This window comes from Myotis yumanensis, unplaced genomic scaffold (assembly GCF_028538775.1).
Source record: "Myotis yumanensis isolate MYYU_CA2020_CCGP unplaced genomic scaffold, mMyoYum1.0.hap1 SCAF_7, whole genome shotgun sequence".
Taxonomy (NCBI): Eukaryota; Metazoa; Chordata; class Mammalia; order Chiroptera; family Vespertilionidae; genus Myotis; species Myotis yumanensis.
The window spans coordinates 11,405,494-11,420,757 of record NW_027223758.1 but is presented as its reverse complement, the minus strand read 5'-3'; the positions used below and the strand labels follow the sequence as shown (position 1 = coordinate 11,420,757).

Below are 15,264 nucleotides of genomic sequence, written 5' to 3'. Positions count from 1 at the left end.
GAACTCACCTCCTCTTGTGGGGGGGGGGGGCGGGGGGCGGGGAACAAAGCCAGGAACACTGCTGACATGCACAGCAGGGTGGGGTACAGAGTGAGGGGAGAGAGATCACTTTATTTTATTTTTTATTTATTTTAAATATATATTGATTTCAGAGAGGAAGGGAGAGGGAGAGAGATAGAAACATCAATGACTAGAGAGAAACATTGATCCACTGCCTCCTGCACACCCCCCACTGGGTATTGAGCCGGTAACTCGAAACTGGGAGCATGTGCCCTGACTGGGAATTGAACTGTGACTTCCTGGTTCATAGGTCAACGCTCAACCACTAAGTCATGCTGGCCTGGTGAGAGAGACCACTTAGATCAGGGGTCCTCAAACTACGGCCCGCGGGCCACATGCGGCCCGCCGAAAACATTTATCCGGCCTGCTGGGTGTTTTTGCCGCCGCTGTGTGCATAGGAATTTGTTCATAGTTTTTTTTTAAACTATAGTCCGGCCCTCCAATGGTCTGAGGGACAGTGAACTGGCCCCCTGTTTAAACAGTTTGAGGACCCCTGACTTAGATGGACCCATGAGGAGGTGAAGGAGCCCATTGGGTGATCTGTGAAGAGCTTTCCAGGTGGATGGAGCAGCAAAGGCAATGGTCCTGGAGCAGGAGAGAGGGAGGATTATCTGAGGAACAGGGACATCGGAGAGGGGACTGGGGCGGGTGTGCAGGAGAGGTGGTTCCTGGAGTACACTTTGAGAAACAGCTCTGTGTGAAGGGTCAGGCCTCGGCCTGCCTCTGCCATCTGAAAATTGGGGTTTTTATATACGTTTTCCCTTCTCATTGTTGGTCTTCCCTCGAGACACCAAGCTCCATCAGGCTGTGTGCTGCCCTCCCAGCATCTTCCGTACCGCCTGGCGCAGACACACCAGGCCTCGGAAATAATTGTTGGTGGAACACTCAGGACCGTCCTATGGGGTAGATTTCACTATCTCAGAGGGACCTCGAGGATGTGTACCTGAACCCTAAAGAGGGCTTGTTAAAACCCACATGGTTGACCCCAGCGCCCCCGAGTTTCTGGTTAGAGGGACCCTTCTAACGAGTTCCTTGGTGATGCTGATGCTGCTGGTCTGGGGATCAGAGTTTGAGAACCACTGATGCTGAAGGTTTGAAGCTTAGCCCGGCTGGGTCTTACTTCCAAGCCCAACTGAGCTACCAGATCCATTGGGGATTGAAGCCTTACTGCCTGTTGTGTAGGGGCAGCTGGACCTGTGAGCACCTCTGTGAGGAGCTGCTCCCAATGGCTGGGCCTATCAGAATGCTGTGCACCTGAGACAAATGTTGGGGTGACCCATGAACAGAAGACCCTGAGACACTGGGTGGAAACCATCAAGAAGGGTAACCCCTCCCTCCTTTCCTGCCTCCCCCCACCGCCCCCATCCACCTCACATACACAGACTCACTTGCTGTGCCCAGGAGTTAAATTACTGCCTGATCTTATCCTTGACTTGTGTTAAACTATGTCCAATAAAATTCTTTTAAATCCTTTTAAGGAATTCCCTCTTTTCAGTCCCCCCTCCCTTTAGAGCCTTCCAGATTTTCAGCTCTTCATATCTTCATTTTCCGCCTGAGAAGCATTCCTTCCCAAGCTGTTGTGTGGAAATGGATGTTGGTGCTGCCTGTGAAAGTTTTCTGAAAAGATGGGATGCTCCTTGCTTGCTGAGCACCTTCAAGGTGTCGGGGGGTTGCTGAATGTCAGAGGTACACACGGGGCCAATAGGTGGGGCTCTGACTCACTGACCTGTTATATTGGGCCCTGCTGGGTTAAATTTTTTAAAGCAATTTTGAATTAGTTGCCAACCTTTAAAAATTGGGAGATTTCACTTAAGTTCTTTTTTTTTCCCTTTTGATACATTGGGAGACCTGGCTGACATCCCTCACGGGATGGTGTGCTGGTGCCGGGTCATGGCCTCCCCACCTCTTGCCTGTGGTTTGCCTCTCAGCCCACATTATGTCCTTTAGGTTACCACGGGCCCAGGGAATTGTGAATTGCTGGTGTCTCGCGCTGGTAAATTGTCTGGGGTCAGATAGTAAATGGCAAAGCCGTATCTGAATCCAGGTCTGTGTGACCTAAAAGCCCAAGCATGGCACTGAAAAACAAGCCGCTATCAGTATGGGTGGCAGGACGAGCGCCTGGCGCCTCTGGCCCCGGGGAAACACCTTAAAAGGGAGTTGCTGTCAGCGGTTTAAGGATATGCCTTCCTTCCCATTCATAACCAACTGTCAGTTAGTCATAAAGTTCTGGGTTGTTTTTCTATGGCCTGAAGGGTTATGCAGAGCTCTCCAAACTTTTTTTTTAATCCGTCTTCTCCCTTGAGACCGAAAGGCTTAGATTTGCAAGGTAACTGGTTATTAGGAGGTGAGTGTGGGGAGGTGGTGGGGGTGGTGTTTTTCTCCCTGAGCTCTCTGGGGAGGGGGGAACCTAACTGGGTGTTTGTGTGTGAGTGTGTGTGTGTGGGGGGGTGGTTTGCAGTTTGTTGCTTTGGGGTGGGGCTGGGACGATTTTGCCTGTAGTCACTGCTCCAGGCACTCGGCCTCCTCTCTGTGCCTCGGACACCCCATGAAAGCTCCGTCCTTCTGTCTGGAGTGGCCTTCCCACGGATTTCCACACAGCTGTTCCTTCAGGTCTCAGGCACTGTGATTGGGATCTGAATGAGACCTGTCCTGGCCGGGATCAGGGTGCAGGGGGTGAGGCTGGGGCATGCAAGGGCACAACTTTCCTTGAAGCTTTCTTTTAAAAGTTGATATTTTGCTCATAATAGATTTGTTTTGTACTAATTTTGATTAAAAATATTCTATCAAAATGTTATTTATTTATTTAAATTTTTTTTGGTAAGAGTTTATTTGAGCCAGACGGATGACAGATGCCAGGGAGCAAGATCTCAAACGTTATTTATTGTGATTACTGACATTTTGGTGCCCCCTTACATTTTGCACCCAGTGGAGGGCCCCACCTGCCTCACTCCAGCCCCGCTTTGCTCCTAGCCCCCAGGGAGCTCTGGATGGGGAGTCAGGAGACCTGGGTTCTGGGCCAGCCTGTGCCATTAGACTAGCTGTGTGACGGACACAAGTCCCCTTGGTGCCTTGAGCCTCTCAGCTGCACCACTGACCAGGGGAGGGGTTGTACTTTAGTTCTAGAATGATCCAAGATACCTACTAAAGCTCTGATAGGTTGTGCTTTGTCTCCTGGACACGTTGGGGCTGTTTCAGACCTCGCTGACACTGGTAATGATGCGTTGTCACTGTCCTTTTCCCAGCACCTCACGCGAGGGGCTCCTCTGTGCAAACACCAATCTTCAGGGCTGCAGCATGCCATGGGATTGCAGCCCTTGCTCATTTCCCCCGTTTGGGGGAAATTTTCAGTTTTGGAGGTGAGTGTGGGGAGGTGGTTCGCTCTATTCTTTGATGTCTTGCTTTTTGTTCTTCGGTTCCATCCATTGGATCATGGCACACATGTTCATTAAGGACTGAGCAAGCACTCGGGACCCAAAAGACACATGTCAGCCCACAGATCCACATGCTGCAAGGTGTTCTGCATGGGGTGAGGACTTCCAGCCAAGTCAGGGCCATGTGGAGAGAATGGTGCACGGCCCTTTCCCCTGGGAGGACCTGCAGTCCTGTGATCTGCAAGTGCCATCAGCCCAGGGCACCTTCCTGACAAGCGAGTGCCACAGCTCTGTGTTATGTTTCTCCTGGTCCCGACACCTCATAGCCCACCTCCTTCATCCAGCTTTCCTCCACTGCTCCAGCCCTCAGGGGACTCGCGCCTTCGCTTTTCTCTCTAAGCCTTTACCAATTAATAGGTGTTCAGTCTAGAGCTTAATTAAGCTCTGTCTAGAGTTCCTTGTTGCTTCAGCCTGGCCAGAATGTCCTGGTTCTTGCAGGGAAGGGACACTTGCCTGGCAGTCGGTAACAGCAGGGAAGGCTCTGCCCCCCAACTTAGAGGGTACAAACAGGTACATCTTGCTCCATCGGCCATGCTTTAAAAATAATGAATTATGTGCCAGTATTTGAAAATTAGGAGACCTCATAAAAAAAAAAATCTTCATTTCTGGCTTCCCTTGAAAACTTAGAAGATGTGCTGACCCTGAATGTACTGGTAAAATTGTCTGAGGCTGGCAACGACTTTCTCCATGAGATGGGGTATAGGTTCTCCAGTTTGCCACAGTCTCCACTGCCCCTTAATATCTAACACTGTGCTTCCTTTACTCATCTACTTTACCTGCCTGGCTCCTATAAACATTTGAGATTTTGTTGTTGTTAATCCTCACCTGAGGATGTTTTTTCCCCATTGATTTTCAGAGACAGTGGGGTGTGAGGCAGGAAGGGAGAGAGAGAGAGAGAGAGAGAGGGAGAGAGAGAGAGAGAGATGAGACACATCGATTGGTTGCCTCTCGCAATCGGGGATTGAGCTGCAACTGAGGTATGTGCCCTTGACCAGAATGAAACCTGCTAGCCTTTAGTCTGAGGGTCAATGCTCTATCCACTGAGCCAAATCGGCTAAGGCAGCACTTGATATTTTCACCCTGGCTTTCAACTTTTTTCTTTAGGAGGAAAGACAGCTCCTTAGAGCTGCTATGCACCAGCAAGGCTCAGAGGAAGGCTGGGCATTATTGCTGAAGATTGTTGGGTAGATGTGGGAGGGGAGAGTCAGGAGGGTGCTTGCTAAGCATCTATTTTGTAGCCTCTTGGTATCAATGAACTCAGATGGGTGTTTGAGCTTGGTTAGTACTAGTTGCTTTACTTGTATATACAGAGATATAATTAATGTGAATATAAAAGAATACATTTATAAAAATTAAAAGAAGCTAACTTATTGAGAGCACTTACTATGTGCCAGATCTGTTCTCAGAGTTTTGCATTTAATTCATAACAACCCGATGTGGTCAGTACTATGATTTCCCCTATTTTTAGAGCCGAGACACAGGTAAGTAATTTGCTCAGGATTGCAAGAAGCTGTGATTGCAACGCAGGCTGAATGGCCCTGAACCTCAATTTTAGCAGGATTGCAGCTACCGGGAGATGATGGCTTTTTAAATGGTTGTCTTCCCTGCATCGTCTCATTTCCTGGGATTGTAACCTGTCTCCCTCCTGCTGGGAGTGCAAGGTTTGAGGCTCTCTGCCTTTGGCACAAGGTGGAAGGCACCCCGTCTGCAGGTCTGTTACTGTGGGCTGTTTGATCTGGGGCAAGAGGAGTGGACAGTATGGGAGTGGGCAAGAAAACAGTGGCCCTGCCACCCTGGACTAGGTCCCCTCAGACAGCCCACGGGCCCCAGAAGCGCAGGGCCCACCAGCCAGCCCCTGGGTATGAGCTCATTGCCGTGTCCTGAGTCTGAGGTCAGCACCCCGTGCAGCACTCTTGCTGCAGTGGAAGATTTTAGTATCCTGTTGTTACTTTGCATCGCTTCTGGGCTGTGTTCCCTCTTATTTCATTTTCATCTGAAATCCTGAGCTCACCCCCCTCAGCAGCTGACGGGACCATTTATTTCCAAGGCTGCAGCCAGTCGGAGGGCTGCCGACAGCTCAGCGGAGCAGTCTGGGCTTTTGCCACCTGGTTTTATTCCTGCAGACAGGCATGGGAGAAACGACGTCTTCATTTTTGCAGCGATGAAGCTGTCAGAGCCTCAGAGCTCCCGTCCTCATCCTTTTTGCCCAGAGGGCCCTGCTGTGGCGGACTCTGCCTGCTGGTCTTTTGCGCTTTTGGACGTAAAACCTTGAAGGAGCACAGCCTGAGCTTTGCAAGTGTCCTGTCCAATGCCCTCCCCTCCCTCCCCACCGAACCTCCCCCAGGATCGTCATAGTTGGACCGGCTTAGAAAGATTGTGTTGTCAAACCTTCTCTCAGATAATGAAACAAAAGCCCAGAGAGGGTAAGAGACTTGTGGGGATTGCACAGCAAGTGAGTGGCAGGGGAAGACTGGCAGGCTGGGCCCCAGCCCTGTTGTACTACACCAGCCTGCCTCGTTAGGGTCCCAGAGGGCCAAGCCTTGAGGGACTCTGCCCTACGCACCAATGCTCTTCAGCCAGCTCTGCATGGGGCCCCTCCTCCCTTCATCTTGGCTCAGATGTTCTCTCCGCAGAGAGGCCCCCTCACGCCTGTCTAAAGCATCGCCCCTCCCCACCACATTCTCTCACATCCTCCATGTGCTTGTTCTCAGGGCTCTGATCAGTATCTGAAATGATCTCCGATGAGTTTAATTTACATTTTATTGTCTCTCCCTCCAGAATGCAAGCCCCACAGGGGCAGGACGCCCGGTGTCCACTCCCTGCTCTCTTTCAAGCACCTGGCGAAGAGGGTCTGCAGGGCGCTCTGTGGAATGAAGGAAGGAACCTCGCCAGGTGGGTTTGGGGGACTTCAAATGATCCTTAAACAAGGAAACCGTTTTCAGGAAGCAATGGACACTTAAATGTCTGCAGAATCACTTTTGTTTGCTTTAGATAAGGGTTTTATTGGTGGAAACAAAGTCCAGTCCTAAAAATGCTCCGAGGACTAGACATCTAGCCCCACTTTCAAGGGTTCACTTGGCACCGTGTGCTGAGCTGTGGGCCTGTGCCACGCCCGTGCAAGGCGCTGGGCACGTGGAGACGAGGAGAAGCTGGAGCAGTCAGGAATCGTCTCCAACTGGCCTAGACACAAGGAGAGTCCACTCGGTTCACAGGATTGAAAAGTCAAGGGGTTAGTCTGCCTGACTCCAAAGCCCATGTTCTTTCAAAACGACTTTTTTGTCATCATTTGACACTTGGTATATGTTGATGAGCTGTTATTAGTCTTAGAGCAGCAGGGATGGGAGGAAGCAGCAGGCTTGGAAGCCAGAGGGAGAGACTGGAGCTAGAGAGCTGTCCTGAGAGGACCAATGACCTTCGGTTGAGAGACCAAGTAGCCTGACGCAACCCCAGGCTTCTCCCTCCCTCTGATCTTGCTGAGGCTCCCCATTGGCCAGGCCCAATTAGAAGGGGACGGGTACATGCCAGCCTCCCAGCCACAGAGAAGGGTGGAGAAAGTTATCTGATGTGGAGGCCGCCTGCAAACTCTTGTTTGGAGCCCTGGGTTTTTACCAAAGCATTGTGGGGCCATCTCAGTGGGCAAGGGGTGAGCCAGTGGACTGGCCTCTGATCAGGCCAGTACAATTCCACGAGTACGTATGTGGTGAAGAGAAGGCGGAGGGAGAACACAAGGCCTGAATTTGAACGTCAGCTCTCCCACTTTGTAGGTGCGTGACTTCGGATAAATCACTGTGCCCTGGGAGCCCAGGGACTGACGCTGCTCTGCAGCCCTCTCTCAGGGTTATGGAGAGCCAGTGAGGTTTAGGATGTGAAAGTGCTTTGCAAACAGCTGAGTCTTGGACAAATCGGTTGCTTTACTCTCAGCTGCCAGTGCGTCTTCATTGTTGAGCCAGAAATTCCAAGTCTAGTTGTAAATGTGGTCACCCTGAGGACCTGGGAATGACTGCTGTTTTCAGCCCAATCAATCTCCTTAAATTGGTTTCTGATGGAAAAACCCACAGAATTCTGAGGAGCCCAGGGGTGGGTCACAGTTCTGTTACTCATCAGTTTGTGCTGGGGGCCTAGGGATAAAATCTTGATTTCAGCTCAATAAATGCCGCAGGCAGGGATCTGTTCTCTCTCCTTCTTCCCTTTCTCCAGCCAGAGCAAGCACCTCTGGGGTGAGGGAGGAGGCAGGGCTCTGTGCTTCCTGCAAAGCTGTAGGGAGCGTGGGGAAAACTTTAGCCTCTCTTTTCTTTGGGGACTTATCTGCCATTCTGTAGTGGGTAGGAAACACCCCACGGCTGGAGCACCGTGGTCCCTGCACCAGGGAGCGGAGAACATTGCCTGTGGTTGCCAAGGCATTTAGCGGCAGAGGGGCGTCTCTTTAGCAATCTGGGCACTAGCCCAGCGTGAAGTCGGCTGGTGGGCACCACACCACTAATTGCTGTGATTTGGCCTTGAGCGCTGAGAACAGCACATTGTACCCAGTGCAGGGTTAGAGGCGTTCTCCGCCAGCCCTGCTGCCTGCTGTCAGTCTCCAGCTTTGATAATGAGTCAAGAATCATGTTTGTTATTGGGGGGTGGGAAAGAGGCCCTCTTTTTCTGTTTCATTCTCACTCCCAGCCACAGGGACCTGTGGGCAGCGGCCCGAACTCTATCCTGGGTCAAGAGACAGGGCATTCATCTCGACTCTGCTGCTCTCTGATTGCATGTCCTTGGACAAGCGGCTTCTTTTTCCGGGCCACAGTTTGCCCGATAGTAAAACGAGGGACTTGTGCTGCGATAGGAGATGTTCCTCCCAGTGTGTTTCTAGGCAGGGTTCCTGGCCACTATTGACATTTGTGTCAGGAGGATTCGTTGTTTGGGGGGTCGTCCTGTGCATTGTAGGGTGTTTACCAGCAGCCCCAGGATGGCCAGTAGCACTTCCCCGCAAGTTGTAATAAACAAAAATGACTTCAGTAAAAAATGATGATGAAAACCCCCTGGGTAGCAAAATTGTGCCTGGTTGAGAACTACTGTTTTAGGGTACAGGCTGAAGACTTGCAGGTTATGGAAAATCTTTCCCCTGGTATTGCCCTGGAGGGTAAATTATTGTCATTATTTTTGTTGTTGTTAGCCATTCACATACATATATGTATATGTATATGTATATGTATATTTGTGCGTATGTATGCATGTATGTGTGTATGCATGTATGTGCGTATGTATGTGCATATGTATATGTATTTATATGTATGTGTAAATGTAAATGCATGTGCATATGTATATGTATGTTTTGTGTATGTGTATATGTGTGCATGTGCATGTGTATATGTATGTGTATGTGTATATGTATACGTATACGTATATGTATATACCTGTGCTTCCATCTTCACATGGCTTTCTTCCCTCCTATGTCCTCTCACATCTCTGTGTCCAAACCCTTCTTTCTTTCTCTAACAAAGACACTAGATTTATAGCCCATTCTCGTCTAGCAGGATCCTTTCTTAACGTGGTTACATCTGTAAAGATTCCATCACCCAATAAAGTCACATACCGCATCTACTATGTGCGGACACGGGAATATAAAACTGGACGAGAGGAACCTGATTGTGCCCCGTGAAGCCCACATTCCAGAGGGGCTTTGAGGAGAGGGAATCAGGTGAGTGCAGGAAACCCCCATGGCAGCATCCTCTTGTTTCTCCCTCCAACATGACAACATGAGGATTTATAATAATAATTGTATTAATTATTAATTATAGTAATAATAATGCCTTTCAACAGTAATGTACTCTGCACTCAGCATTCACATTTACTTAACTTTTGCAGGTTATGGACCTTCTGAAAAATCAGTGTTACTGAACCAGCCTCTTTATAGTCAAAGTTATAAACTGTTTTCTCTTCCTTGTTCTGGAAAACTCTCAATGCTGCAGTTTCCTGCGAAATTCAGCGCAAGATTCCAACACGTTTCAAATGGTGACAAAAAGGAAGAACACCCTTCTTATCCCCCCACACACATACAGCATTAATGAATGGCATTGTTATGAGTACAGCACTGCACGTAATGTTCCCAGCCCGGCCCGTCCTCACACAGGCCCGTGCCCAGCCGTGCTGCTTGCACCGGCTTCATAACCTGGGTCCCGTCATCTGAGCGAGCAGAGCCGCTTCGGCCAACCTCACAGGCAGGCAGAGCAGCCACGCACGATGTGACTGACCTTACAAACGGGAGACCTGTGATGGGAGGTCAGAGGATGAACACAGCCTGGCTGGGAACGTTGTCATTAGAGTAGGATATTGTGCTGCCTTTGCCTGGCCCAGTGAATTCAGCATTCTTCTCACATCATAGAAAGTGTTAATCTTAGTCCATAAAAGTTGGGCATGCCAGAAAAGAGAAGTAACACATTTCTTTACTTTCTATCACTTCAGGCTGGTGGTAAATTCAATCTCAGTCCTTAAGGAGGCTTTCTATTCCCCACCCCCCTCACCCCCCAACAGCCAGGAGTGTGCCAAGGTCCTGGCAGTGCCAAGGCAGCAGGAATGCACTTGATTCTGTTTCAGGTTTGGGGCACAGGTATCATCATTGAGGGTGTGTGTCCTCAATCAGGGTCAGTACCATGCATGCTGCAAAACATCCTACAATGCACAGGGCAACCGCACAAACCACAGAATTCTCCTGCCCCAGATGTCAGTAGTGCTGAGATTGAGACACCTGCCTTTAGAGATTCTCAAGCCTCTATTTTCCCAGCCATCTGACCCCTGACTGCTTTACAGTCTGGGGACCTCTTTTCCTTTCTCTTCATGCCTTCTGATTTTAACTTCCCTCTCCAGTCTTGTTGTCTTCTAAGATACCCCACCCTTGGAAGAGCTTAGTCTTTCACCAGCCACAGAGATGAACTGTGACTGGGCTAAGCCAACCATGCCCACACCACAGTGCTAGACACTGGCTTTCCCAGCTTCTCTTGCAGCTAGGGGTTGCCATGTGACACAGTTCTGCCAATTAGATGTAAGGGGCAATGTGTTGGGGACTCTGGGAAAGAGATTAATCTGGAAATGAGGTGTTTTGGAGAGGAGAGCTGGCTGGTGTCAGCCCCCATAGCCTCCCTGCCTGGAGCATCCATATGAGGATGTGATGTGTGGCCTAGCCAGTTTAGCTCAGTGGATAGAGCGTCGGCCTACAGACCAAAGGGTCCCGGGTTTGATTCTGGTCAAGGGCACGTACCTTGGTGGTAGGCTCCTCCCTGGCCCGGGCCTGGTCAGGGCTCGTGTAGGAGGCAACCAATCGATGTGTTTCTCTCACATCTATATCTCTCTCTGTCTTACTCTCTTCTGCTCTCCCTAAAAATCAATGGGAAAATATCCTCAGGCAAGGATTAAAAAAAAGAAAAAGAAAAAGAAGATGTGATGTGTGGGGTTGTGGCAGCTACCTTGTGACCCTGAGGTAAGTTAGGAGATTTTTCAGAGCTGCTGGACCTTTTTGAGCCACTGAATCAACTCTGAAATCATCCACTTCAGGCCCCTTATTAAGTAATCCACAAATGCCCTTAGAGTTTAGACCATACTTGATACACTTGGGCAAGCAACTTAACCTCTGTCTTACTTTTCTGTAAGAAGGGGCGGGGCGGGAGAGGGGGATAATTCCACATAAAGTTGTTGTGGAGATTTAATGAGATGATATATGTAAAACATCTGATTCAGTTCCTGGCATATACTAAATATTCAATGTATTGGAGATGTTTTTGTTACTGTCCCTATAAACTAAATTAATGAGGGATGATATTGTGTGTTGTATGGTAAGTTTCTTCTATTGATTGATTGTTCACTCAATTACCCAACAAATATCTGAGCCTGCCATGCTAAGATACTGGGAATGATAGGAAATTATTTTAAAATAATATAATGTTATCAACCAATGGTACCAAAATTAATTTAATTTAAAAAATAAAGAACACAATTAGAGGGAAACAGTAGCCAAGATGTTGTCTGTTAGAGCCCATCAAAATCCCCTGTTATTTAAGAGTGGTATTTTACAAACCAGTTTTCTGCCTCTGTCCTTATATTTGCCATATCCATTTACCATATCATTGTACTATGACATAGTACTCTTTTTTGTTAAGTAGATTTACTGTAAAATAAAACTTTGTATCACTATGGTAAATGGAAAACCAATGTCCCTTGACATAAACAAAAAATAGCCAAAATATAAATGTAACAATAAACTCCCTAATGTTATTAAAGCAAAATATTTATATGTGCTACCTAAGATCATCTTACATACCACAGTTGGTACCTATACTATACTTAGTGAATAATCACACCTAATGAAAAATTTTTAGAAGTTTAAAAAGTGCCTGAGATTCATAAATGCTGCAGTGGGTCCTGACACAGAAATTAGACATAAATAATATGATTATTACACCTAATTATTCCTCAGCAGTTCATCTTACTTAGAGGAAAACCACTATGAAATATAGCGTGGCTTTCTGGTTAACAATATTTGCCCCCTCCTTATTAAGTTTATGAAACATTTCTCCTTCGTAATCCCTGAGATATTTTACCATGAACGTAAGAATCCAATAATACCTTTCAACAGTGATTTACTCTTCGTTCAGCATCCAGATTGACTTAACTTTTGCAGGACATGGACCTTCTGAAAAATCAGTGTTACTGAACCAATTTGTTTATGTCAAAGTTATACACTGTTTTCTCGAACTTAGCACAAGATTCCAATATTTTTCAAATGGTTGACAAAAAGGTCACCTCCCCCCTACCCCTTCCCCAACGCACAATAACATTTCAAGAGTATATTTTAATAAGTTTCCTTTGAATAAACCTGAACCTAAGTGACAGCCTTTGGGAAGTAACTTGACTTTGGGTTATTTTGTGATCATCAGTCGAAGCCATGATGGGTTGGAGTAAGATCTGAGGGGAATAGATGCTCTTGTCAGTTGTCCTGAGAGGAGAGGGGAGAGATGATAGGAGCTGAGCCTCAGAAAAGAGCAGCTTTGGAGACTGGTACGATTTAAGAGTCGATACAAACAACCCGGGGATGGTAGCCCTTAAGAATGTGGTGGGGTCAGGCAACCTGTGGAATGGGAGAAAGTATTTGCAAATTATATACCTGATGAGGAGTTAATAGCTAGAATATACAAAGAACTACTACAACTAAACAACAAATTCCAAATAACCTAATTTAAAATGGGCAAAGGACTGTCTCCAAAGAAGATGTATACAAATGGCCAACAAGTACATGCTCATATCAGTAATCATTAGGGAAATGCAAATGAAAACCACAATGAAATACTACCTCAGAACCAGCAGAAGGTTCCTGTCAAAAACCAGAAAATATCAATTGTGGTTGAGGATGTGGAGAAATTGGAACCCTGTGCATGGTTGGTGGGGATGTAAAATGGTACAGCTGCTGTGGAAATCAGAACGATGAATCCTCAAAGGAATTAAACATAGAAATTATCATGTGATCCAGCAATTGCACATCTGGATCTATACCCCAAAGAATTGAAAGCAAGGTTGAACAGATATTTGTACTCCTATGTTCATAGCAATGTAATTCACAATGTAATTCCAAAAGGTGGAAGCAACCCTTGGGTCCCTCGATTATGTGCATGGAATGTATGTGCTATGGAATATTATTCAGCCTTTAAAAAGAAGGAAATTCTGACACATGCTACAATGTGGATGAACCTTGAAGACATTATGCTAGTTCTAGCCTGTTTGGCTCAGTGGATAGAGTGTCGGCCTGTTTACTGAAGGGTCCCATGTTCAATCCCGGTCAAGGGCACATGCCTGGTTTCGGGCTTGATCCCCAGTAGGGGTTGTGCAGGAGGCAGCTGATCAATGATTTGCTCTCACCATTGACGTTTCTATCTCTCTCCCCTCTCTGAAATCAATAAAAAATATATAAAAAAGACATTATGCTAAGTGAAATAATTCAGTCAGAAAAAGATGAGTAGTGTACAATTCCCTTATATGAGGGTCCAACCCATTCATAGAGACAGGAAGTAGAAAGGTGGTTGCCAGGGGCTCAGAGGCATGGGGAATGCGGAGTCACTGTTTAATGGGTATAGAGTTGTAGAGTTGCAAGGTGAAAAGAATTTTGGAGATTGGTTGCATAAAAATGTGAATGTGCTTAACACTACTGAACTGTACACTTCAATAGTTGATGTAAATTTTATATGTTATAAAAGGAATGTAGATGGGTCCCTTGGGAAATTACTGAACTCTGCCAAAATGGGCAGCTGGTGGCTTAGGGCCAGGGCCCTTTGACTATTGGAGAAAATATGGCTTACCTTTATGGTCCAGGCAGAAACATGTTTGTTACTATATGGGAAACAATCTTCCCTTTGCCCAACTGAGTCCTGAGAAAGGTTTGCTGGAAGAGTTCACGTCCGAACTGTGGAGGCCAGAGCTGTCTTTTGCACACTTGTGCAGGTGTGGTCATCCAGCTGTGGGCTAGCTGTTTCTCCAATGTTTGGGGCAGCTGGAAAATTGGATTTCAGAACACCTTAATGTTAGAAAGCTCTTTCCCCACAGAGTCAAGGCTGGGAGGCGACGTCTCCTCCAGAAAAAGAGGAAGTCCTCCTCATGCATCGATGGCTGACTTTTGGCACACTGTATGGGTTTAAAAGATTTCCCCAGGATTTTGGGGTTCATCTCTCTGTTACTGTAGCTCGCCAAATGTTCAGGCCCCCTTGAACTGGTTGCTGGATTATTGCAATTGCTTCCTTGGCTCTGCCTCTCACCCCAAACCAAATGCATTCCTCACGTTGCAGTCAGATCCTTCTCCCCAAATTGCAACTCGGTTTCTGTCACTCTGTATTACCCTTTGAAAAAAGTCCAAACTCATTTTAGCATTTGAGGTTCTCCACCATGTGATTCTAACCTACCTCCCTACCTTGAAGCCCCTCTTATCTTTTGCACCTGGCTGCCGGTGGAACATGCACACAGCCCCACTTGCTTGTTTTTGGCCTTTGACCATGTCATTCCTTCCTCCTGGACACTCCTCTCTCAATTTCATTCATCCTTCCAGGTTGAGCTTAACTGTCACCTCCTGTAAGAAGACAGCCCCCAAGGGACTGAATGCTGCCAACACCACAGGAATGAGCTCCCCGTGGCTCCTTCCCCAGATGAACCTTCAAATAAGACTGCAGCCCTCGCTGACACCTTGACTGCAGCCTGTGACAGAGCCCAAGCAGAGGACCCAGCGAAGCCCTGCCTGGATTCCTTACCCGCAGAAAACGTGAGAATAAATACATGTTGTTTTGAGCCTCTAACTTTTGGGGTGAGTTTTAAATGCAGCAACATATAACTAGTACAGAAACAGAGAGGCCGATGAAGAGACATGTTCAAGGTCACAGAGCTCAGATCGCAAAGCTGGTGTAGGAACCCTCAGCTCATTCCCCAATCACCACCTTCGTGGCTCTATCCCAGGGGTGGGCAAACTTTTTGACTCGAGGGCCACAATGGGTTCTTAAACTGGACCGGAGGGCCGGAACAAAAGCATGGAAAGCGTGTTTGTGTGAACTAATATCAATTCAAAGTAAACATCATTACATAAAAGGGTACGGTCTTTTTTTTTTTTTTAGTTTTATTCATTTCAAACGGGCCGCATCTGGCCCGTGGGCCGTAGTTTGCCCACGGCTGCTCTAGAGCCTAGATCACAGTGGCTTTAAATGCTTGGTGTGGGCGTGTGGCCCCTTTCAAGAAGGCACTGGGAAGCCATGGAAGGGTTTGGGGTGAT

General features: G+C 47.5%; 1 long non-coding RNA gene across 2 annotated transcripts; it reads left to right on the top strand.

Moving 5' to 3' along the window:
* Positions 1–1,659: 1,659 nt before the first annotated feature.
* Positions 1,660–14,883, top strand: LOC139014423 (uncharacterized). 2 transcript variants are annotated; one of them, XR_011472225.1, is made up of 3 exons: positions 1,660–1,746; positions 6,270–6,383; positions 14,554–14,883. It is a non-coding gene; the product is annotated as an uncharacterized lncRNA (long non-coding RNA). The 2 variants fall into 2 exon arrangements; XR_011472224.1 differs by lacking the exon at positions 1,660–1,746 and adding an exon at positions 3,325–3,416.
* The last annotated feature ends 381 nt before the right edge of the window (positions 14,884–15,264 follow it).